Source organism: Puma concolor, chromosome D2 (genome assembly GCF_028749965.1).
Source record: "Puma concolor isolate L17-30 chromosome D2, mPumCon1.1.hap2, whole genome shotgun sequence".
NCBI lineage: Eukaryota > Metazoa > Chordata > Mammalia > Carnivora > Felidae > Puma > Puma concolor.
In genome coordinates this window covers 30,335,989-30,342,154 of record NC_141677.1, presented here as the reverse complement: position 1 = coordinate 30,342,154, position 6,166 = coordinate 30,335,989, and positions in this window count along the sequence as shown.

The following is a 6,166-nucleotide window of genomic DNA, read 5'->3' as shown; positions in this document are numbered from 1 at the left end:
TAATTTACTTGAATTTAACTATACATGCTCATGGCATGGCCAAATGTGATTTTAGGGTTTAAGTATATTTATTTTTGGAATGCCCATGGTCCCTAATTCAAGCCAACAACTTTATCTGGCACTCAACAAAACAGTGAAGTGTTCCAGCACTAGAGGAAAAACTGGCAGTATTGGGCTTGTGCACTGGTATATCTGTCTTCTATGCTTTATAGGTTATTTACAGGATTTTCAAGAATAATTTGGACAGCACTCCGTTTTTGCCTTATGCACCATGTATGGTAGCCTGCCTCCAAAATGGCTGTCAATGATCCCACCTTCTGCTGTTCAGACCCTTGTACAGTCCGCTCCCACATTTCACTAGGGTTGGTCTGTGTGACGAACAGAATATTCAGAAGTGATGGTATATCACTCCTGAGATTATATTATTAAAGACTGCATTTCCTGTTTTGGTAGGGGTGTGTGTGTGTGTGTGTGTGTGTGTGTGTGTTTCTCATCACTTGCTCTGTGGGAAGCCAGCTGCCCCTTGTGAACTGCCACAAGGAGCGGCTGATCGACAGCCACACGAATGAGCTTGGAAGCAGATCCTCCAACCCCTCAAGACTGGGATACCTGTAGTTCTGCAGCCTTGTGAGACCCTGAACCAGACACACCAGCATAAGCTGTGCCAGATTTCTGACCTACAGAAACTTAGATAATAAATGTTTGTTTTAAATTACTAGGTTGTGAGGTAATTAGTTTTGTAGCAATAGATACACAGGCTGTCTTTTTATTTACTTTTAATTTTATTCTAAAAATTTCAAACATATAAGAAAAGTAGAGAGAATATATAATGAGCTCCTATGAACCTATCACCCAGGTTCAACAATTTCCCACTCATGGCCAATTATTTATGCCTCCACTTACTTCTCCTCTCCCTCTGGATTATTTTGAAGCAAACTCCAGACAGACGTCATATACATTCATTGGTAAATATTTCTGAATTTAGCTCTAAAATATAGGGACTCTTAAAAAAGAAAGTAATCATGTCAATGATACTTCAATTAAAAAACAAAAAGTTACTTCTCCCTATCAAAATAACACCAGTATTCTTCACAGAGATAGAACAAACAATCCTAAAATTTGTATGGAACCAGAAAAGACCCTGAGTAGCTAAAGCAATCTTGAAAAAGAAAACCAAAGCAGGAGGCATCACAATCCCAGACTTCAAGTTGTACTACAAAGCTGTAATCATCAAGACAGCATGGTACTGGCACAAGAACACTCAGATCAATGGAACAAAATAGAGAACCCAGAAATGGACCCACAAACATATGCACAACTAATCTTTGACAAAGCAGGAAAAAATATTCAGTGGAATAAAGACAGTCTCTTCAGCAAGTGGTGCTGGGAAAACTGGACAGCGACATGCAGAAAAATGAATCTGGACCACTTTCTTACACCATACACAAAAATAAACTCAAAATGGATGAAAGACCTAAATGTAAGACAGGAAGCCATTAAAATCCTCAAGGAGAAAGCAGGCAAAAACCTCTTTCATCTTGGCCACAGCAACTTCTTACTCAACACATCTCTGGAGGCAAGGGAAACAAAAGCAAAAATGAATTATTGGGACCTCCTCAAAATAAAAAGCTTCTGCACAGAGAAGGAAACAATCAGCAAAACTGAAAGGCAACCAATGGAATTGGAGGAGATATTTGCAAATGACATGTCAGATAAAGGGTTAGTATCCAAAGTCTATAAAGAACTTAGCAAACTCAATACCCCCAAACCAAATAATCCAGTGAAGAAATGGGCAAAAGACATGAACAAAACAGGCAAAATGTCTCCAAGGAAAACATCCAGATGGCCAACACATGAAAAAATGCTCAACATCACTCATCATCAGGGGAAAATACAAATCAAAACCACAATGAGATAACACCTCACAACTGTCAGAATGGCAATGGCTAACATTAACAACTCAGGCAACAACAGATGTTGGCGAGGATGCGGAGAAAGAGGATCTCTTTTGCACTGCTGGTGGGAATGCAAACTGGTGCAGCCACTTTGGAAAAGAGTATGGAGGTACCTCAAAAAATTAAAAATAGAACTACCTTATGACCGAACAATTGCACTACTAGGTATTTATCCAAGGGATACAGGTGTGCTGTTTTGAAGGGGCACCCCAGTGTTTATAGCAGCACTATCAACAATAGCCAAAGTATGGAAAGAGCCCAAATGCCTATTGATGGATGAATGGATAAAGAAGATGTGGTATATATATACAATGGAGTATTACTCGGCAATCAGAAAGAATGAACTCTTGCCATTTGCAACTACATGGATGGAACTAGAGGGTACTATGCTAAGTGAAATTAGTCAGAGAAAGACAAATATCATATGACTTCACTCATATGAGGACTTTCAGACACAGAACAGATGAACACAGGGAAGGGAAGCAAAAATAATATAAAAACAGGGAGGGGGGCAAAACAAGAGACTCTTAAATATGGAGAACAAACAGAGGGTTACTGGAGGGGTTGTGGGAGGGGAGATGGGCTAAATGAGTAAGGGGCATTAAGGAATCTACCCCTGAAATCATTGTTGCACTATATGCTAAGTAACTTGGATATAAATTAAAAAAAAAATTGGGGGGGGGTTCACAGTTTAAATGGTATATTTAAAATTAAATCTCATTTCTGGGGGACCTGGGTGGCTCAGTTGGTTAAGTGTCTGAGCTGTGACTTCAGCTCAGGTTATGATCTCGTGCTGACAGCACGGAGCCTGCCTCAGATTCTCTGTCTCCCTCTCTCTCTGCCCCTCCCCCACTCTGTCTTTCTCTCTCAAAAATAAATAAAATTAAAACTAAAAAAAAAGTTACTTCAATACCAGTATCAATGATATGGTACACAGACTCTTAAGGTGACCCCATGATTCCTGTGTCCGTGTGTTCATGCCCTTGTATAATCACTTCCCTTTGAGTATGACTTGCTTCTAACCAAGGAAGTATGACAAAGATACTTTGGGATATATGTGATTACATGTACATGATTCCATGGTTATATTACTTATATAAGGCTGTTGTGCCAGTGTTGCTGGAATCTCTTTCTCCCTTGCTGGCTTGGAGGAAGCAAGGTACCACGGTGGGGAAACCTCTAGAAGCTGAGGACAGCCTCTAGCCAACAGCCAGGACCAGAGTGAAGCCCTCTGTCCTACAACAGCAAGGAGCTGAATTCTGCCAACAACCTGAGTGGCCTGGAAGCAGATCTTTCAGCTCAGTTGAGTGACCATGAGGTGGAGAACCCAGCCCTTCCTAACACCTTGATATCAGCCTTGCAGAGAACCCAGCTAAACCATGCCTGGACTCCTGACCCACAGAAAGTGAAACAACAAACGTGTTGTTTTAAGCCACTAAATTTATGGTAATAGTTACACGGCAATAGAAAACCATTACAGCATTAAAAAAAAACAGAAAAAAATTACTTAATGTTATTGAATGTACAGGTAATGTGTCTATTTCCTGTCTTATGATTTTTTTTTTACAGTATTTTAGGAAGACACTATGACTTTAGCCTGCACGTGTGAGATAAGAGTTCACTGCTACCTGCCTCACAGCACAGCTCAGCCTTTCTCCTAGATCCAACTTGGCTGGGCCTTGCTGATGTTGTCTCCCCGAACAACCTTTCCCAGGGTCTCCGCTGACCAGCCCTGTCTTTCCACCTTGATCAGATTATAGTAAAGCCATTCCATTTATTTAATGTTGTCAGACATTGCCCAATATCCTCGATGTTGAGCAAAATCCATCACCCTGGTTGAGAACCACCGCTTTAAGTTGACATTTTTCTTTTCTATGATTTGCCGTTAAAATTTTTGTTATTATATATTTTTTATGGTTTAACCCTCAGAGGGTAGATTATTTATTTGCCTCTTTTCAAGTTCTTTTCAGGGTGGAAATCTCCCTTGCTGTTGCTCCTATGTATTCTGCAAGTTAGATGCCCAGCTGGGATCTGAATTTGCAGCCTGTAGGTCAGATCTGCTGTTCAGCAATCTGACATGGCTGGTAAAAAGCAATTTGCTGTCTCCTGTGTATAAGACACTGTGCTAGAAGCTGGTGGGTTAGAGAGCTGGGGGGCAAGCTGCAAAGGAGATTAGAGAGGGAGCTTACCGAGCTCTCCAGGGACTGTAACTGGGGAGACCGGGCTCATTCTTTCATGAAAAGATAATGAGCACTCTTGCTGGTCTGTGATTAGGGCCTTCGTATGGCATAGATACCGAGTGCTATGTCTGCATTTTGTCTGGAGTTTCTACATCTAGAATTTGGTTGTTAGGTTTTGTGGGGGCAGAGAAATAAAAGAAAGTAATTCTTACATGATCAATCCAGTTGAGATAGCACGTGAGTGCAAGGACAGATAAGTAATATGGAAAGCTATTGTTATTGTTGTTGCTTTAAACTATTAAAATCTATAGAAAGGAATTGAGATTTATGGCAGTTGTGAGTCATTCCCAGAATCTGAGAAAGGGTAGAAGTGTGGTTCTCCAAGTGTGCTCCCTGGACAAGCAGCATCTGCATCACCTGGGTGCAATTGTTAGAAAAGCAAATTCTCAGCCCCCATCCCAGACCTACTGAATCAGAAGCTTTGCAGGTGGGGACCAAAAATCTGGTTTTTAACAATCCCTCCAGGTGATTCTTGTGTATAGTGAAGTTTGAGAATCACTGGTCTTCAGACTTCCACATTTAGCCACTGCTTTCTTCCCTCCAAAGCCATAACTGCCTATACAACTTGATTGCATCACTTTAAGATGTATATTGCTTCAAAATCTCTGACCATACCAATATACTTGCTGCTTAGTGCAGTCTGGGAGGGGCTGTGGTGGTGGTGATTTTTATTAGCTTCCAGTTTTGTTCAGCATAGAAAAATTAGCTGTGCTCAGGTGGGAGCTGTTCAGTAATGTGTTGGTAATAAACAGATTAGTTAATCAGCCATGATTTATTAATGATGAATTAATTATGCCTGATTGTGCAGTTCTGCTAGCTAAATGGAGCTTTAAAGAAGTTATTTTATAAATCATCACAGTGCTAATTGCAGACACTTACAGAAGGGCCACTAATTAAACATGCAACCATATGCAAAACAAGTTGGGCTGCTGAGACCTGCAAGAATAAGAAACACCGATTTTTAGGGGGATCCAAAACAAACTTTGTTTTATGAAATATTAAGGAGTTGGCTTGGCAATGTTAACCATTCACTGCAAATTAATATTGCAATATTTTCCAGCAGGAATTGGTCCCTACATCCAAAAGCATATAGTACTCTAGTGAGATTTTGTTAAAGGGGAAAACTGTTCAAACCTGTTTTCTGTTATACACACATGCAAACCGCTATACTGAGTCTTTGCTAAACAGAGACCATTGATTGAAGGGATAGAACTTACAGCAGAGACAGTCAAAATCACACACCAGTCCTTTGTACCAGAGAAGACAGGTAAGTGGGGGGAGGTTGTGAACTCTTAGAAACTGGGAACAGCCTGTGTATTGAATCACCACAAGGAGATTCACAGCTCTGTGCTACTGGAGCAGAGAAAGACATGAGACTGTCCAGTCAAAGAGGCATCAGGGAAATTCAAGGATAAATAATGGGAAATTGTATTAGATTTTTAGCTCAAGATTTGTTAAAGCCATTTCATGACTTTTTGCTGTTATGAATATTTGTTTGGAGTTATACAGCATCTGAACACCATCCTCCTTGGACGGGAAATTGTCATTGTGAGGAGTCAAGGAGGTAGTGCCCAATTTTCACCAAGGAAGCCAAAGTGGCCAGATGCTACCTCCTCCTGTAAAACAGGGTATTGGCATGCTACTCAGGCTCAGCCAAATCAGAAGCAATCTTCTGGGAATTTGGATCCTGAACAAAGGAAGCAGTATGTTGGAGGCGGCTGGAGGCCCTGGTCCCTGCAGTGGCTGTTCCATGACCTAACCTAGAATTCTGTCAGTTTGGAGAAGGTACTCAGGATAATGGCTGCAGGAATACTCGTGTAATTTTGGTCCAATAGGCAATTCAGACAAGTCTGTATGGTAAGATGATAATGATGATGGTGATGACACCATCATGGTTGTCCTGACTTCTTGGGAGTCCTTCCCACAACAATCCTGCACATTCCCTAGCTTGTTTATTAGCTTATGATTGAG